The sequence below is a fragment of the Pongo abelii genome, chromosome 4 (genome assembly GCF_028885655.2).
Source record: "Pongo abelii isolate AG06213 chromosome 4, NHGRI_mPonAbe1-v2.0_pri, whole genome shotgun sequence".
Classification (NCBI taxonomy): domain Eukaryota; kingdom Metazoa; phylum Chordata; class Mammalia; order Primates; family Hominidae; genus Pongo; species Pongo abelii.
Window position 1 is genome coordinate 15,013,785 of NC_071989.2, and position 9,733 is coordinate 15,023,517.

General features: G+C 39.7%; 1 pseudogene; it reads right to left on the reverse strand.

Annotated features, from left to right (window-relative positions):
- Positions 1-4,070: 4,070 nt before the first annotated feature.
- On the reverse strand, positions 4,071-5,754 carry LOC100458522 (T-complex protein 1 subunit zeta-like; annotated as a pseudogene).
- Between the last annotated feature and the right edge of the window lie 3,979 nt (positions 5,755-9,733).

Here is a 9,733-nt window from a genome sequence, read left to right on the forward strand (position 1 = left end):
ACACACCCCTATGTGACAAACCGCCACAGCACACACACACACCTATGTGACGAAATGCCACAGCACACACACACACCTATGTGACAAACCACCACAGCACACACAGCCCATGTGACAAACTGCCACAGCACACATACACACCTATGTAACAAACCTGTGAGTTCTGCACATGTATCCCGGAACTCAAAAACAACAACAACAACAAACAGAATATCTGTCAGTCACTACCCCTTTATTCTCCTTCATTTTTTTCGACTGAACTTGACACACACATACACATACAATTTATTGTCTATTTCACTGGAATATAAGATCCATGAGGAAAGGGATTTTGCTTTGTTTACTGTTGTATCCCCAGGGCTTACTATACGAAAAAATATTTTTGAAGGGATGCATGAAATGACTAGCTTAAGACAGTAAGTGGATTGCAATACGATCAACTAAAATAGAAAATATAGAAAGGAAGGTAGACTTGCAAGGATAGGTGATAGATTCTTTTTGAGGCATGATGATTTTGAGGTCCCACTGTGAATATATGGTCTGGAACTTGTAGAGACATTGGGGTTGGAGATTAATATTTGAAAGTCATGGGTGTTTAGGTATCAGCAAAAGAATGAATTTTGAATCAAGGGGACACAATAAACTGTGTAGGTCTTAAGAGAGCTGCATGAGAAATAGTTTGGTGTGACTTCTGGCCATTAGAACTGCATTCTCCATTATCTGCCTCCACTTCATGGGATTTGTAGGTAATGCTTTACGTCTGGTAAGGCCTTGGGGAATGCTATTCCTGCAGCCATGCCTAATATACTTTGTCTTGTTCAGCTGAAAGACTCCAGTTTGCTTTAAAGGTGACAACTTATATATACATTCTCAATTGTTGACACAGTTTTGATATTGTTTGCTGAGGATTTCTGCTCTTCCACAAGCCACTTGAAATAACTACTCTTTAAACACACACATACACACACCCATGGCAAGTCATGTGATAAACCTTGAAAGTCACAATGAATACAACAAGAATAAGTAATTTGAAATCTCAAGAGAGATTCAATGGAAACAAAGATGTTCCATAGTTCAATATTTAAGACCGTTAGCAGGAAGCAATGATTTTCCTTGTTTATGAGTATTAACTAGTAGAGCTCATACTTTTTGTTCTTCAAAATAACAAGTACAAAATGGTCTTGTAATAAGCAAAATCCTTGCCAGCTTCCATCTCAAGCCATTTTCCAGTGTTAACTTTAGTGAAACATTATCTGGAAGAGCTATCTCTCAATTGACTGCCATTATGAATGTATCTCGAGTTCTCATTCTTTTCACAGTGATTTGAAAGCTTTTACATATTTCATTAGCAAAACAAACTGTAGTGTAATTCACTCCAACTGATTTTTAAGCAAATTGGAGTCTGAATAATACAGTGTATTAAATAGCATTGAGAGTTGGATACAATGAATATCAAGCATACTATCTGTTGCATCATATTTGTTATAGGCTAACACTAGTTGCTATAGGCTAAGACTCATCTGTCAAGGTTCAAGTTGGATAAATTATGTTATTCAGTTACTACATATGTTCATTATATTTCATTTAAAATGTGATCATTTGTGTGACTATTAAAATGTACTCTCCCAATGATCTTTGTAGATTATATTCCTTTCAAGAAATGTTACCACTTTAGGAGAGCCATCTCTGTACTTAGAGCAGTAGTTCTGAGCATTATACAAATGTCAGTTACAGTGTTAGACACTTTCAGACTGTTTCCCTCGACTGCCCTGCAGCCTTTTAAAGTTTTTAAATTTTTGGTAGAGTCAGGGTCTTGCCATGTTGCCCAAGCTGATCTGAAACTCCTGGGCTCAAGCAATCCTCCTGCCTTGGCTTCCCAAAGTGCTAGGATTATAGGCATGAACCACTGCGCCCAGCCTCTCTTTCCTTCTGAAGGTTTCACCCACTTCCCAGACCGAGCCTTCTCTACCATCTTTGTCAGGCTGGCTGAAATCCGAGTAGAATGCCCCAGGCTTGAAAAGGGATAATCTGACTTCTTTTCAAATTCACATGCCCTGTGTACTGCATCACGCCCCAACTCTGGGCTTGGATGAAACACTGCATACACCATGCAGAATTGAGTTTGGCCTCCTGAGTGGCTGCTGAAGGGCTTGATGAAACTACTCAAAAATGTAGATGAGTTAGCTTTCTGTGGGGAGATCCTTGATTAATAGGAACTAGGAAATAGAGGGAGGCAGGCAGCAAGATTCTCCCTCCCATGGAAACTCTGAGATGCAGTTCTTCTTTGCAGCCCTTCTGAAGAATTCTCATGTGCTAGGCAGCACATGTGGCTGAATGACCTGCTATATCTGTGTGTTTGTTTTTTGAAGTTTTGTATGAAGTGATAGCCAACACAGTAGCACATTGTGTCACTTTGCTCCAGCTCTTTTCCTTGCCTCAAATCTCTTTTTTCTCTCACTCTTTGTTCTGGGTTTTCACCTCTCAAAGTATAATGCTCTGTTTTCTAGAGGACCTGCGTTAAGATTATGACCATTCAAAAAATGAAGACAATCTTTTTTTTTTTTTTTTTTTGAGACAGAGTTTTGCTCTTGTTGCCCAGGCTGGAGTGCAATGGCACGATCTTGGCTCACCACAACCTCCGCCTCCCAGGTTCAAGCAATTCTCCTGTCTCAGCCTCCCGAGTAGCTGGGATTACAGGCATGTGCCACCACGCCTGGCTAACTTTGTATTTTTATTAGAGACGGGGTTTCTCCATGTTGGTCAGGCTGGTCTCGAACTCCTGACCTCAGGTGATCCACCCGCCTTGGCCTCCCAAAGTGCTGGGATTACAGGTGTGAGCCACCATGCCCAGCCAAAGAAGACAATCTTCAAAAAAAATTTTAAAATATATTTAGGGGACAAAAGTACAGATTTTGCATAGTAAAGTCTGGGTTTTTAGTGTACCCATCACCTGAATAGTGAACACTGTGCTCAATAGGTGATTTAACAACCCTCATTCCCCTCCCACACTCCCACCTTGTGCAGTCTTCAGTGTCTATTATTCTACTCTCTGTGTCCATATGTTCCTACTGTTTAGCTCCCACTTATAAGTGAGAACATGCAATATTTGACTTTCTGAGTTATTTCAGTTAGGATAATGTCCTCCAGTTCTATCCATGTTGCTGCAAAAGATATGACTTCATTCTTTTTTATGGCAGAGTAGTATTCCATGATGAGTGTGTGTGTATATATATAGTATTCCATGATGAGTGTGTGTGTGTATGTGTGTATATATATATATACGTATATATGTATATATATATACACATATATATACACGTATATATATATACACATATATATACACGTATATATATACACACACATACACACACACATCACATATTCTTGATCAAATCTTTGGCTGATGGACACTTAGTTTAAGTATATATCTTTGCTATTGTGAATAGTGCTGTGATAAACATGTGAGTGCAAGTATCTTTTTGATATGCTGATTTCTGTCCCTTCAGGTATATACCTACTGGTGAGATTGCTGGGTCAAATGGTAGTTCTATTTTAGTTCTTTGAGAAATCTCCATATTGTTTTCCATAAAGGTTGTGCTAATTTACATTCCCACCAACAATGTGTAAAACATTCCCTTTTCTCCACATCTTTGCCAACATCTTTCGTTTTCTGACATTTTAATGATAGCCATTCTGGGTGGCATGAGATGGTATCTCATTATGATTTTAATTTGCATTTATCTGATGATTAGTGATGTTGAGCATTTTTTCATATGCTTGTTGGTCACTTGCGTGTCTTCTTTTGAGAAATGTCTGTTCCTGTCCTTTGCCCTTTTTTTTCCAAGGAATATTTAATAACAAGGTAGGTAACATGTTTATCTAACAGGAATTTTATGTCACTGCCACTAAATCAAAATATCCTGTTCACTGGGTAAAAGACCTGCTTTATGTGTGTACACTTCAGTGCAATTAAAAAAATACTGTAATTATAATTTCAGAACTTCTGAATTTCAACAGATGCCAGTGTTCTCTCCTTTTTTCATATGGGAAAATTCCTCTGAAAATAATTTGAAGCTTGGACAAAAATTCCACAGCTGTATTCCTCCGGATCACTTTGCAGAGTCTTCAAGATTCAGATACAGGGGAAACTTCAATTCAACCTTTCAGAGAAGACATTCCAGCTTGCATGTTCTCATCAACCAAGAGAATGTTGGTGGCAATCACAGTGCAGGAGTGAAGAAGCTGTTTCTTTACACAATAGTTATCCCATATGCCTACTTCTGCTACTACCATTGACTTACCTGTGTCCAGGTCCACACCCACAAGCTGACCTGATTCTGAACATTCTGCTTGAATTTTAACTAATGTTTCCTGAAGGTCAAAACCAGAGTTCTGAGCAAGAACCTTTGGAATAATGAGCAACACATCAGCAAATGCTTGGACTCCAAGCTGTGCCCTGCCCTTTACACTGGGCTTATATTTAATCAGGGCATCTGCCATTGCTACCTCCACAGCACCAGCACCTGGAAACACACAGCCCTCATCAATAGCATTTTTGACAGCCCTCAAGCCATCCCTTACTGCATCTTTTGAGCTGAGTGAGTGTGTGCTTATTTGGTCCTTTGATCAATAATGTGACAGAGCGAGTATTGTTACATTTCTCAATAAAGGTGAACTTCTCTTCTCCCAATGTATATTTATATACAAGTCCTGCATGTCCCAAGCAGTCAGGATTTAGGTTGTCAAAAGAATTCAGGGCTACCTCACCACAAACAAGAGTCAGCCCCTCGGTATTTCTTCTTTTAGCTCTGTGAAGAGTGACTATGCGTTCTTTTGCAAGAGCATCTAAGGAAAGGGGGTCAATTCCCTCTTGATTAATAACAACAAATCTTTTATGTGAATCACCACAGACTTTCCTTTTCAGTTCTATTTTTTAACTCTTATCTTCAATGAATTTTCTTTCAGCTTTTATGAGTTTTTCTCTCTCTTCTGCAGTCTTGTAAAAAAAGCCAGAATTCACTTATGTTTTTTCATATTCTGATGACACGTTACGCTTGAGAATGTATACATCCTCCACCCTATTCTTCATATCAGGATGCCATGCTCCGTAGTCCAAAACAAGCCCTCTGATTAAGCTTGTATCAGTTTCATATTTATGTTTCATCTCCATGATCACAACCATGAAGAGATCAATAGGTTCATCTTGTCTTTTAATGGCCAAAATGGAGTCCACTACAGCCTCTGTTCAGGTATTTGCAAGTTCAGCATGAATTTTAGTATGAAGAGATGTTCTGGCCACATTTATAAGTGTTTCCCTGTCCATCTCTTTCCTTACTTTGACTTCTTCCAAAAACCGACGGGCCTTTTCCTTTGCAGCTTCAAATCCTTCAGTAATTATTCTGAGATGAAGGCCTTCAGAAATGTACAGATCCGCCTGTTTCAGTAGCTTTTCAATGATTAGGACATTGGAAGTTGTACTATCACCAGTTATATCATCTTGGGCTGTTGCTACCTTTGCTATTAAGGAAGCTGTTGTGTGTTGAATTTGCATTTCGTGAAGCAGCACACTGCCATCTTTTTAGTAAGCTTGATGTCTCCAGCGCCAGAAACAAGCATATTCATGGTGCCCTTGGGCCCCAGGTTGGTCCTCAGCACGTCCTGCAGACCCCGCATTATGCTGATGTTGACCGCTAGCGCCGCCTCCGTTCGGGCCACCTTGGCCTTGGGGTTTAGGGTCTTCACCACTGCCATAGCTGCTGCAGTGGAGGAAAAGGAAGCGATGCAGCATGGACAGCCCAGAGCCGGTGCAGCCCTTTGCCTATTTTTTTTAATGGGGTTACCTTCTAGGATTTTTAGTTTCTGCTCTTGTGTTTGGGTCTTTAATCCAACTTGAGTTACTAATTTTTGCATATGGTGAGATGTATGGCTCCAGTTTCATTCTTCTATATATGGCTATCCAGTTTCCTCAGCACCAGTTATTGAATAGCGTGTCCTTTCCCCAGCGTATATTTTTGTTGACTTTGTCAAAGATCAGTTGGTTGTAAGTATGTGGCTTTATTTCTGGGTTATCTATTCTGCTCCATTATCTATGTGTTTATTTTTTATACCATACCATGCTGTTTTTGTTACTATAGCCTTGTTATATAGTTTAAAGTCAAGTAATGTCATGCCTCCAGCTTTTTTTTTTTTGAGATGGAGTCTCACTCATCGCCAGGGCTGGAGTGCAATGGCGCAATCTCAGCTCACTGAAACCTTTGCCTCCCAGGTTCAAGTGATTCTCATGCCTCAGCCTCCTGAGTAGCTAGGATTACAGGTGCCTGCCATCACAGCTGGCTAATTTTTTTTTTTTTTTGTATTTTTAGGAGAGACAAGGTTTCACCATGTTGGCCAGGTTGATCTCAAACTCCTGACCTCAGGTGATCCACTCACCTCGGCCTCCCAAAAAGTCCTGGGATTACAGCTGTGAGCCACCATGTCTGGCCACACTCAGCTAATTTTTGTGTTTTTAGTGGAGACAGGGTTTCACCACGTTGGTTGGCCAGGCTGGTCTTGAACTCCTGACATCAGGTGATCTGTCCACCTTGGCCTCCCAAAGTCCTGGGATTATAGGAGTGAACCACCACGCCTGGACCAGCTTTGTTCTTTTTGCTTAGGATTGCCTTGGCTGTTCAGGCTCTTTTTTGATTCCATATGAATTTTAGGATGGTTTTTTATTTATTTTTTTAAGTTTTTTCTAATTCTGTGAAAAATGTATGTTTTTGATAGGGATTGCAGTGAATCTATAGATTGCATTGGGCAGTACAGTATTTTTTTTTTTTTTTTTTGAGACAGAGTCTCGCTTTGTCGCCCAGGCTGGAGTGCAGTGGCGCGATCTGGGATCACTGCAAGCTCCGCCTCCTGGGTTCATGCTGTTCTCCTGCCTCAGCCTCCTGAGTAGCTGGGACTACAGGTGCCCACCACCACACCTGGCTAATTTTTTGTATTTTTTGTAGAGACGGGGTTTCACCATGCTAGCTAGGTAGTACAGTCATTTTAATGATATTGATTCTTCTAATCCATGAGCATGGGATATTTTTCCATTTGTTTGTGTCATCTACAATTTCATTTATCAGTATTTTGTAGTTCTCCTTATAGAAATTATTCACCTCACTTGTTAAATATATTCCTAGGTATTTTATTTTGTTTGTAGCTATTGTAAATAGAATTGCCTCCTTAATTTGGTTCTCAGCTAAATCATTGATGTAGACAAACACTACTGATTTCTGTACATTAATTTTGTATCCTGAAGCTTTACTGAATTCATTTATCAAATCTAAGAGTTTTTTTGGTGAAGTCTTTAGGGTTTTCTAGATATAAAATCATATCATCAGGCCAGATGTGGTGGCTTACACCTGTAATCCCAGCACTTTGGGAAGCTAAGACTGGTGGATCACCTGAGGTCAGGAATTTGAGACCAGCCTGGCCAACATGGTGAAATCCTGTCTCTCCTAAAAATACAAAAATTAGCCAGGCATTGTGGCTGGTGCCTGTAATCCCAGCTACTTGAGAGGCTGAGGCAGGAGAATTGCTTGAGCCTGGGAGGCAGAGGTTGCAGTGAGTCGAGATCGCACCACTGCACTCCAGTGTGGGTGACAGGTGAGACTCCATCTCAAAAAGAAAAAACAAAACAAAAACCGTATCATCAGCCAATAGGAATAATTTGACTTCCTCTTTTCCAAATTGGATGCCTTTTTTTCTCTTGCCTGACTGCTCTGGCAAGGACTTACAGTACTATATTGACTAAGATTTGGTGAAAGAGGATATCCCCGTCTTGTTCCAGTTCTTAGAGGGAATGCTTTCAAGTTTTCCCTGTTAAGTACGATGCTGGCTCTAGGTTTGTTATATATTGCCTTTATTAAGGTGAGGTATGCTCCTTCTATGCCTAGTTTGTTGAGGATTTTTATCATGAAGAGATGTTGAATTTTATCAAATGCTTTTTCTGTATCTATTGAGATGATCATTTGGTATTTGTCCATTTGTGTACGTGATGTATCACATTTATTGATTTGCATATGTTTGAACCATCCCTGCATCCCTGGGATGAATTCTGCGTAATCCTGGTGTATTATCTTTTTGATGTGCTGTTGGATTCGATTTGCTGGTATTTTGTTGAGGGGGTTTTTTTTTTGCATCTAATTTCATCAGGGATATTGGTCTGTAGTTCTTTTTTTTATTGTGTCCTTGTCCGTTTCTTCATATCAGAGTGATACTGGCCTCATAGAATGAGTTAGGGAGAATTCTTTCCTCTTTTTTTGGAATAGTTTCATGAAGATTGGTATTAACTCCTCTTGGTATCTATCTTTGTGTGTTTGGTAGAATTTGGGTCAGCTAATAAAAATCTTACCCCCCATAAAAAAGCCCAAAACCAGATGGTGAACCCATCTGGTTTTGGGCTTTTCTGGGATGGGGGGAGATTTTTTATTACTGATTCAATTTTGTTACTCATTATTGGTATGTTTGGGTTTTTTTTTTCCTTTTTTTATTTTTAAAATTTCTGTGGGTACATAGTAGGTATCTACGGGATACATGAGATGTTTTGATACAGGCATGCAATGTGAAATAAGTACATCATGGGGAATGGGGTATCCATCCTCTCAAGCATTTATCCTTTGAGTTACAAGTAATCCAATTACACTTTTTAAGTTATTTTAATATTCAGGGATTTCATTTCTTCCTGGTTCAATCTCAGGAGGTTGCTTATTTCCAGGAATTTAACCACGGGAAAATAATTTTTTTTTTTTTTTTTTTTGAGACGGAGTTTTGCTCTTGTTGCCCAAGGTGGAGTGCAATGGCGTGATCTTGATTCACTGCAACCTCCGCCTCCTGGGTTCAAGTCATTCTCCTGCCTCAGCCTCCTGAGTAGCTGGGATTACAGGTGCGCGCCACCACGCCCGGCTAATTTTTGGTATTTTTAGTAGAAATGGGGTTTCACCATGTTAGTCAGGCTGGTCTCGAACTCCTGGCCTCAGGTGATCTGCCCATCTCGGCCTCCCAAAGTGCTAGGATTACAGGCGTGAGCCACCGCACCTGGCCAAGAAAATCTTAAATGTGGTCTGGCAATCCTTCAGTGGATCTATGAGGTCAAAACCAATTTCTTAATAATACTAAATATTATTTGTCTTATTCACTCTCAATCTCTCATGAATATATTGTGGAGTTTTCCAGAGTGTGATATTGCAGCTGTTTGAATAAAGAAGCCGACCTGAAAAATCTAGCTTCATTCTATTAAGGCAGACATTAAAGAGATTTGCAGAAGTTGAAACAATGTTACTTTTCTCACCACTTTTCAGTTTTGGAAAATACAGGTTTTCAATATAAAAAAGTTACTTATGCTAATGTGACATGAGTTATTTTCCTAAAAATTAGTATCTATTAAAAATTTCCCCAATTTTAATATATAATCCAATAAATATCAATATATAGAACCCACATAAACAAAAACTCATTAAGTCCTGTTTTAAAATGCAGGTTTTATTATCATTCAGGTATAGTGAGGCCAATAGATCAGGAGATGACTGCCATTGAAAGGACAGTTTGTTACTCACAGTTCCCAAAAGGAAGGAGCACACACCACAGCATCCAGGGCCACACAAGGAAGCATCAGGGTCAGCTGGGAGGCAGGAATGAGGGGAAAGCATGGGCAAGAGCCTTGATTGTGATGTGTGCATTCAGGAATGGGTGAGAAAGGGTA